Raw genomic sequence first — 10,462 nt, forward strand, 5'->3', positions numbered from 1 at the left:
TGCTAAACGCTCAGTTTCTTGACTTTTTCACGTCCACGTCAGCCACCCAAGGCACTAAGGAAGATGTACAGCTCTTATAACTATTTTGCTTAATACTGTGGCAATACATGACCTACTTAGAGTTCCTGATAAGAACAACAGATTTAGGGAAGCTGATTGCTCAGACACCTTGAGGTCTATTTGATCCTGTAACATAAACCAGTAGGTGGCTATTGTCCACCAAAATAAAATCTATAAGGCAAGGAGTGGATTACAAAATAATAGGATGTGCTCACAATTCATATGCTAACATTAGAGAAACATAGAGAAGACTAGCATGGCTTCAGCACTAGAATGACAAGCTACTTTATGAAGAACTGCCAATCTTAACACTAGAAATATAAAAGACCATATGAATAATAAGAATGAAAAAATCACAATGACATCAGCATACAGAAAAAGCTTTTGACAAAATGCAATTCTCATTTATATAAAAAACATTAAAAAAGGAATAAGTAAACCTTGGTTTAATCTGTTAAATACGATATACCTAAAATCAAGATCTAGCATCTATGGAATAGAAATAACAGTAAAATCTTAACCACAGAACCAGGAGCAAAGCAAGGATATCCACGATTATGATTATTATTTGACAGGATTAGATATGCCAGCTACAGTGATCAAACAAGCAAAGAAACCAGGAGAATAAAAATGAGCAAAAAGGAAACAAAACTATAATGTATTACAGATGACATTTCCCTAGAAAACCCTTGGACAGTGAAGGCTAACCTTTTAGAGGGGTGGGTGATGTCCTCAGGCATGTGTGGAGAGGGGGAGAAAGCAGCCCAAAACTAGGTCCCTCTGGCTTACTATTAACAAAATCTGGAGAATTCTGTGCTGGGGCAAGGGCGCATGTGCCCATAGAGAGGGCTCTGAGTGATACTCTGGCACACATGCTATAGGTTTGCCATCACAGCTCAAGAAGATCAGCGAAAAATTAATTGCAGTATTTAGTAACTTTGGCAAAGTTTAAAGATTTGAAATAAATCCATATAAGACATTGATATTTCTGCATATTAGACGTAAAACCTGACAGAAATAGAAACATTTCCATGAAAATAACTATAATATATAATGTAATTTGGAGTCTGTGTCATGATACACAAAGGAACTAGATGAAAAAAATAACAACAAAATATTCTTTACAGAAATAGATTGGCCTAAACAAAAGGAAAAATTCTAATTGTTCCTGAGCAAGCCAAGCTGTGAAGAGTGAATCAAACTCCTTTTGTCTATCAATCAGCAACTTTTAAGTTAATCAATCAAAAGCTTTAGTATCCCTACTTAGTATCTTACTAGTCACTAAGTATGAGAATTCACAAGTCACTTGCTAGAGTGGGTGACAACTCCAGAGTTGGGCAGTGCTAGGCAAACTGAAAGACTGCAATTGGTTCCCATAAAGTGGGGGAGCAACAGGAAGTGATGTCAAGAAAACTGCTTTAAAAAGGCCAGCTTGAGGATTTGGTGATTCTCTCTGCATTGGTGACTGGAGGAGGAGACTCTTTTCCTGGATCCTATGTTGGCTTGCAATGGTGAGCAGAGTGATTCCTTTCAGTGAGGAGACCCTCTCTGCTTGTTGGTGCTTTGGTGAGACACTCCCTTCAGCGTGAGTTCTGGTGATATTCTTGGTGATCTTGGCCTCATGTGCACTGAAGGTTCTCAGTGTATTCTTCAGCATCTCCTGGCTCTTTGGATTTTACTTCCTAATTGGGCTTTGGATTCTGGTGAGATTTGTTTTTGGATTTGCACTTGCAGTCTAGAGACATTGGGATTAAACTTAGGGTATTTGTAGCTAGGCAATACTTTCTGTATCTTTATCTACATTTTTCTACTTTCACTCTTTCCACCTCTTTGTAAATAAAGCTGCTAAAGGTCATTTTGACTTAAGCTATAATATTTTTAAATTGGTGACAATATTACTTTAGCATTCTCATATTTAGCATAAAACCTACATTTAAATTCTTACAAAGCCAATATAATAAAAAGGACAATACCTCCTAAAATAATTTACATATACCAAACCAGCAAGGTAATGCTTTTTTGCTTTTTAACACAATGTTCATCTATATAAGTGAATAATCATATGGAATCAAAATCCTAAAACAAAAATCCAAATAAAGTGAGAAATAGCATGCATTGATCTGAATTCTGACTCCCACGGTGCTTTCTTTGAAGATGGATAGCATTCTTTCTCATAAGTCCCTCAGAATTGTCCTGGGTTATTTTATTGCTAAGAGTAGCTAAATCTTTCATGATTGATTATTCTGTTGTTTATTATTGCTGTTACTGTGTATAATGTTCTTAGGGTTCTGCTTATTTCACTCTGCTTCACTTCATGCAGGTCTTTACAGCTCTCTCTGAAATCATTTTGTTCATAATTTTTTACAGCACATAGCATTTCATCACCATCATATACCACAATTTGTTCATCCATTCCCCAACAGAGGAACAACCCTTCAATGTCCAATTCTTTACCATTGCAAAAAGAACAGCCATAAACATTTTTGTACAAATAGGTCCTTTCCCTTTTAAAAAAAATCTCTCTGGGATATAGACCTAGGAGTGGTATTGTTGGATCAAAAGGTATCCATTGTTTTGTAGCCCTTGGGGCATAATTTCAAATTACCCTCCAAAATGGTTGGATCAATTCACAACTCCACCAGCCACAACTCTTCTAACATTTATCACTTTCAAAAGAATACCTAGAAAAGAACACAGAGGCCTTAGTCCATAGAGAACTGAACCTGGAGTCAAAAAGACTTGAGTTCAAATCCAAACTAGATAATTATTAGCTGCATGACCCTATGCAAGTCCCTTAACCTCTGCTTTGGTTTACTCATCTATAAAATGCAGATAATAATAGCACCTGTGTTCCAGGGTTGTTGTGAAGATAAAAAGATATAATATTTATGAAACTATTTATATTTATTTATATTTATAAAACTTAAAGCATATATAAATTCCAGCTAGTATTATTATTGTCAGAAAAAAATGACAAATTCAACTAGCAGAACAAAAGGCCAAAATTCTGAAGGAAAACAATGAGAAAAGGTGGGAAAGGGACTCAGCAATCCCAGATATCAGACTATACTACAAAGTAGTAATCACCAAAATAATTTGATACTCAATAAAAAAGAGAAGTCATTAAGTGGAAGAAATACAACATACAGAAGCAAACAAAAAGATCCAACTATTGGGGTAAGAATTTACTATTTGACAAAAACTGTTGGGAAAACTGTAGTCTAAAAGAAGTCAGCTTTATATCAAATATAAATAAGTTCCAAATGGATAGATATTGTTCACGTGTTTCAGTTGTGTTTAACTCTTTATGACCCCAGTTAGGGTTTTTTTTTTTTTTTAATAAAACCCTTACCTTCTGTCTTGGAGTCAATACTGTATATTGGCTCCAAGGCAGAGGAGTGCTAAGGGCTAGGCAATGGGGGTCAAGTGACTTGCCCAAGGTCACACGACCCAGTTAGGGTTTTATTGGCAAAGATACCACAGTGGTTTGCCATTTTATTCCCCAGCTCCTTTTTTACAGATGAGTAAACTGAGACCAACTGAGTTAAGTGATTTGCCCAGCATCATGCAACTAGTAAATGTCTGAGTCCAGATTTGAACTCTGGTCTTCCTTATTCCAGCTCCAACTCTCTATTCTAGTTACCCAATGGATACATGACCTACATATAAAAGATCACATTATAAACAAATTAGAAGAACAAGGAAGAAATTTCCTTATAGATCTATGAATGGGTTAAAAGTTCATAACAATGGGGCAACTAGGAGGGTCAGTAGATAGAAAGCCAGGCTTGGAAACAGGTGGTCCTGGGTTCAGATCAGAACTAAGGCACTTCCTAGCAGTGTGAGCCTGGGCAAGTCATGTATCCCCCATTGCTTAGCTCTTACAGCTCTTCTGCCTTGGAACTAATGCATAGTATTTATTCTAAGAAAGAAGGTAATAGTTTAAAAAAATAAAGTTCATTACTGTATAAATGGAGATTTTGAACCTTTTACTTCATTCCCCAGAAGTCCTTAGTATGTCCCAAAATTCCCTATAATCTCTCTTGCATCTCCATGTTGGCAAGATCACGTGATTGGTATTTAACTGGCTATAACTCCTCCCACACCCTCTTTGGCATGATACAGCAATCAGTGATGATGGTGATAAGGTGGGGATTTTGAAAATGACTAACCAGCCATGGGCACATGGTTTTTATTTTGTATACTCTTTATTCCTTGATTTCTAATGATCATTTAATAAATCTCTAAAAAATATTTTATTATTTGAGATTAAATTTTAATTTTTACATAAAGGGATAGAGAATATCACTGAGGATAAAATGGATCATTTAGATTACATACAATTTAAAAGGGTTTGCATGAATAAAACCAATGCAACAAAGATTAGGGGAAAAAAAGGAAGGAAACAGATGAACAAGTATTTATTAAGTGCTTACCATGTGCAAAGGTCTTTGCTAAATGCTGGAGATACAAGTAGAAAAGTCATTCTGAAGGGTGAGACAACATGTTTAGAAGGTTGCAGTTGGCAGTCAAATGGAGTCCCATGGTCCTTAAAATACAGTGGCAAAGCAGAATATAATTCCTCTTCTTTAATATAATTTGCAATGACAAAATCCTGCCAGTCTCTGATGCTGAACAGATGACAAGAAGAGCATTCTTCTTTCTTCTTCCCCTTCCCCTTCCCCTTCCTCCTCCTCCTCCTCCTCCTTCCTCCTCCTCCTCCTTCCTCCTCCTCCTTCCTCCTCTTCCTCCTCCTCCTCCTCTTCCTCCTCTTCCTCTTCCTCCTCTTCCTCTTCCTCCTCTTCTTCTTCCTCCTCCTCTTCTTCCTCTTCCTCCTCTTCTTCCTCTTCCTCTTCTTCCTCTTCCTCCTCTTCTTCTTCTTCCTCCTCTTCTTCCTCTTCTTCCTCCTCTTCTTCCTCTTCCTCTTCCTCTTCCTCTTCTTCTTCTTCTTCTTCTTCTTCTTCTTCTTCTTCTTCTTCTTCTTCTTCTTCTTCTTCTTCTTCTTCTTCTTCTTCTTCTTCTTCTTCTTCTTCTTCTTCTTCTTCTTCTTCTTCTTCTTCTTCTTCTTCTTCTTCTTCTTCTTCTTCTTCTTCTTCTTCTTCTTCTCTTCAAAAGGTGTGGCTGTAGCTCCTGCAAGAGCTGTTACCAGGCTGCATCTAGGGACTTTGGACACTGTACTAGAAGTATTGCTATTCCCCAGAATCTTGGGATCTGGATTCTAGTCTTTCCATCAGGATATGAAGGGCAATGGGATAAAGGTGATGATGATGATTTTGCTTGACTGGCACATGCTGCCTCCCATCTTGCTTTCAGGTACCCTGCTGCTTCAGTTGGCTGACCTCCCTGCAATGTCTGTGACAGCTCACAATAAATGGGATAAAAACATTTAATTAAAACAAATGTATTTTAAGGATTTTTTTAAGTAACTAGCATTTACAATATCTGGGAGTCTCTCTACCAATACACACATAGGAAATAGATGAATAAAACAACAGTAATATAGATAGGCCTAAATAGGTAGAGAAATAGTAACTGTTCCTAAGAAGGCTAAGACAACATAATAAAAATGACAGCACTATCTAAATTAACTTGCTTATTCAGTGCTATACCAAACTACCAAAGGATTTCTTTATAAAGCTAGAAAAAATGTCAAAATTCATCTGAAGGGACAAAATCAACTAACCAGCATCACCTTTCCTGATCCCCCACCGCCCCACCCTGTAATACTAATTTCTTCTTGCTATTGATTTTCTCCAATTTGTCCATCTTTGCACATATCTTCTTTGCACAAAAGTTCTTTGTATGATGTGTCCCTTTCTGACTGTGAGTTTCTAGAGAGCAAGGACTATCTTTTGCCTTTCTTTGTGTGCCCAGCACTTAGTACAGTTATTGGCACATGATAGGAGCTAACTGACAGTTGACTGATTGAGTAAGGAACAAAGAATATGAAAGGAAATAAAGTATAGGAAGGGGGCTTAGAGGTGCTACCTCTCAAAACTACACTACAAATTGTTAATCATCAAAACAATTTGGTACTCAATAAAAAAGAGAAGTCAATCACCGGAACAGTTTAGACACACAATATAAAGAAGAAAAAACATTTAGTAATAATTTATAAACCCAAAGCCCCAACTACCAGGGTAATCATTCATTTGACAAAAAATTTGGGAAAAATAGATAGCAATCTGGCAGAAATCAGGCTTAGATCAACCCTTCCTATCATATATCAAGATAAACTCCAAACAGATTCAAGATCTAGAAATAAAAGATCAAGCTCTAAGCAAATTAGAGTAATAAAGAAGAAATTACTTGTAGATCTATGGACACGTGAAGAGTTCATGACCAAACAAGAGACCAAGAGAATCAGAAAAAATTCAATGGACAACTTGGATTACACAAAACTAAAAAGGTTTTGTACAAATAAATCCAGGGGAAATAGTTAGCTGGGAGGAAAAAGTCCTTCCAGCAAATTTCTCTGATAAAGGTTTGATTTTCAAGCCATATAAAGGAAGTGACTCAAACTTTCATGAATAAGAACCATAGCAAGGCAAAGACAAGAAGATAGAGGACTAGAAAGAAACAGAGGAAGCTCTCTGCCCCTACCCCCTGAAGGGGTAGGATGGAATTTCTTGAACAGACCTAAAATAAGCACAAGATCAGATTCTAATAGGAAAATGCAAGAAATTATCACAGTGGGGGCAACCAGGTAGCTCAGTAGATAGAACCAGACTTGGAGATAGGACATCTTAGGTTCAAATCTAGCCCATCACACTTCCTACTTGTATGACCCTGGGCAAGTCACCTAACCCCCATTACCTACTCATTAACATTTTTCTGCCTTGGAATCCATATTTAGCATTGATTCTTAGACAGTAGGTAAGGGTTTAAAAAAATTATCACATTGAATCATTTCTTTCATTGAGGTTGTGTATGATTGAAAATCTGTTACCCTAAAAAAAAGAACCACATATCCCAAGAGCCCATGGACTTCCTGTCATTACATACTTCCTGTAGGCAGAGGACAAAGGGCATGGGCTTTGGAGGCTCAGTCTCTCTGATATAGAATCAGCATTGATGGTGGTAAGTGGGGTTGACTAAAAAATGGCTAACCAGCCATGGGCACGTGGTCTTTATTTTGTATCTTCTTTATTCCTTGATTTCTAATGATCATTAATAAATCTCTTAAAATATAATATTTTTATTGAGATTTAATTTTAACTTTTACAGTTGACAGACAGAGAAATTTGTAAACAACAGGGACAGGATCCAGCCAAGATTGTACCTACCTATGGAGCACTGCAGAAGAGACAGAGAATATGTATCCAACCAGGCAAGAGGAGGTCCCACACCCATACCAAGGTCCTTTTTAAATTTTCATTTATTTTAAAATATTTTTCCATGGTTACATGATTCATGTTGTCTCCTTCTCATTTTCCTTTCCTGCTCCCAGATCTGACAAGCAATTCCACAGGGTTATACATGTGTTATCACTTGATACCTATTTCTATATTATTCATTTTTGTAATAGAGTATCTTTTACAATCAAAACCCCAAATTATATGCCCATATAAACAAGTGATAAATAATGTTTTTCTTCTGTGTTTCTACTCCCACAGTTCTTTAAATGTGGATAGCACTCTTTTTCATAAGTCTCTCAGAATTGTCCTGTATCATTGCATTGCTTTTAGTAGCAGAGTCAATCGCATTTGATCATCCCACAATGTTTCACTTTCTGTATATAACGTTCTCTTGGTTCTGCTAATTTCACTCTTCATCAGTTCATGGAGGTTCTTCCAGTTCATATAGAAATCAAACAGCTCATTATTCCTTACAGCACAATAGTATTCCATCACCATTATATACCACAATTTGTTCAGCCATGCTCCAATTGAGGGACACCCCTCATTTTCCAGTTTTTTGCCACCACAAAGAGCGCAGCTATGAATATTTTTGTACAAGTCTTTTTTATGATCTCTTTAGGGTACAAACCTATTATTCATATCAAAGTCCTTTGACCTCATTCATGCAAGGTGTAAGAACATATACCAGCCAGTAGTTTTTTCTCCCATTACACATTTCTTAGTCATAGACTAAGGCAGACTGATAAAGGAAAATATGATCATGGGTAGCATTCTGGCATGATGAGCAGTAATGGGTGCTAGGCTCTATAGTGAAATACAAGAAAATTCAAAAGCAATCAGTAGCAGTGTAGTTCAGACTCCAAAAATGAAGCAGAATCTCTGTTCCACATAATAGTAAATCTTAAGCAAACAGAGAATTAATAAGGGGAAGAATTCCAGATCAAAGGAAATTTATAGTTCTATCACTCTGAGCCACTAGAGCTTTTCAGTTGGCTGATTGTAACTAAGTCCAACAGCAATTTACTGTTACTCAATCCAAGACCAGATCAGGAATTTGCAGAGCTTAGACCAGGGAAGCAGCTATCAGACTTTTCTCAAAATTAAACCACATGGGGAGCACCAAAAGTTTAAAGTCCTCAGCCTGTGACCTTGCAAGCTGAATAGCACAATATTCAATGCCCCCAAGAAAAACCAAACAGGACCAGTTCAAACCTTCCTTTCAAAAATGAGCAGAGCCTGGTCCTGCTATAAATCCAAAGTCAGGAAGAAGAAGGGTAATGTTATAAAAAAAAAAAACCATAAAAAAGTTATAATGGTGACAGGGATGTTAAAAACATGAATCCAGAAGAAGAGAATTACTTCGAAAGAATTTTTGGAAGAGATCAAGCAAGAGTTTAAAAAAAAGAATATTTAGGTTTGTTTAAATTCAATGAGAACATTAGAGGAAAAAAACTGGAAAATAATTAAGAGCTATAGAGGAAAGACGTATAAAGTCTTGCCCAAGCAACAAATTGAAAATAAGAATAAATCAAATGAAAACTAATGACTTCATGACACAATTAAAAATATTAACACAAAATCAAAAGTCTAAAACAATTTAAAACAATATAAAGTGTCTTACAGTAAAAATAACTAACCAAAAAACAAATTGTGGAGAAAAAATTTAAGAATCACTGAACTACATGAATGCCATGGCAAAAAAAAATGTTTAAATTTCTTTTTTCAAGAAATCCTAAAAATAAAACTGCTCAGATCTCAGAACCAGAGGGCAAAGTAGAAAGAGAAAGAATCCACCAATTACTTCCTGAAAGAAACTCCAAAACCAAAACTCCCAGGAACATCATAGCCAAAATTCAGTTTCATATTGAAGAAAACACTGCAAGCAGCCAGAAAGCAATCATATACCAAGGAGCAACAGAATCACACACAATTTAGAAGAAACCACTAAAAAGGGGTGGAGAAAGAATATGATATTCCAAGCTAAACTGAGTATGATACTATAGGGGAGAAAATGTACTTCTAATCTTTCTGGATGGAAAGTTCAGAACTGCATAGAAGTGTTGATATGTAAAAACAGTAATGAAAAGAAACATAAAAAGGCAAACAAAAATATGACTAAAAACAAGAATAAATTGCATATACTCATAAAAGAAGATGCTAAATGTATCTATTCTGAAACCTAACATCATCCGGAGTCCTAGAGGGAGTCTAATTAGAAAGAGAACATGGGAGCGGTTCTGTTATATTTTAATGATCTTAAAAGAACAAAAAAGAAGGGTGGAAGGCGGTGGAACAGAAATGAAGGGTAGGGAAAAGAATGTAACACAATAGAGGTGAGCAAGTAGAAATTTATACATACTAGGAGAAAGGGTAACAACTACGGTAGCAACTAATACTTGAAACTCATTCTCATCTAAGCTGGTCAAAAGAGACAATACATACACACACACACACACACACACACACACACACACACCTTTTTAAGATGGTAAAGACTGGAAATCTGAGGGGTGTCCATCATTTGGGGAATGGCTGAACAAATTGTGATTTATAAATGTAATGGATTATTGTGCTGCAAGAAATGAAAAGGGGATGATTTTAGAGACCTGAAAGAATTGCATGAATTGATACACAGTGAATAGAATCAGAACAATTTATATGATGATAATATTGCAATGACAACTTTGAAAGACTTAGAAACTCTGACCAACATAATGACCACAATTCCAGAGGAGTAATGTTACCTACCTCCTGTTCTCAATATAAAGACTCAGAGAAAGAATGAGACACAGACACATATATTCTTTTGGACATGATCAATGCAGAAATTGTTTTTGACTACACATGTCCATATAGTTTGTTTTTTCTTTTATTCTCAACTGGGGTAGGGGAGGAGGAAGAAAGGATAGGTTTTTGTTGAATGAAAAAAATTAAACTAAATTTTTTAAAATATTAATAAAATAAGAACCATTCCCCAATTGATAAATGATCAAATAATTTCATCAATGAAAGAAAGTTGTTCTTTTTATTTTTAAAATGCT

At 36.0% G+C, this 10,462-nt stretch overlaps 1 non-coding gene across 1 annotated transcript; it reads left to right on the forward strand.

The window, feature by feature from the left end:
- The first annotated feature begins 264 nt into the window (after positions 1–264).
- On the forward strand, positions 265–368 carry LOC130458623 (U6 spliceosomal RNA). Its single transcript, XR_008918035.1, has one exon. It is a non-coding gene; the product is annotated as a U6 spliceosomal RNA (small nuclear RNA).
- The last annotated feature ends 10,094 nt before the right edge of the window (positions 369–10,462 follow it).

The sequence above is a fragment of the Monodelphis domestica genome, chromosome 3 (assembly GCF_027887165.1).
Source record: "Monodelphis domestica isolate mMonDom1 chromosome 3, mMonDom1.pri, whole genome shotgun sequence".
NCBI lineage: Eukaryota > Metazoa > Chordata > Mammalia > Didelphimorphia > Didelphidae > Monodelphis > Monodelphis domestica.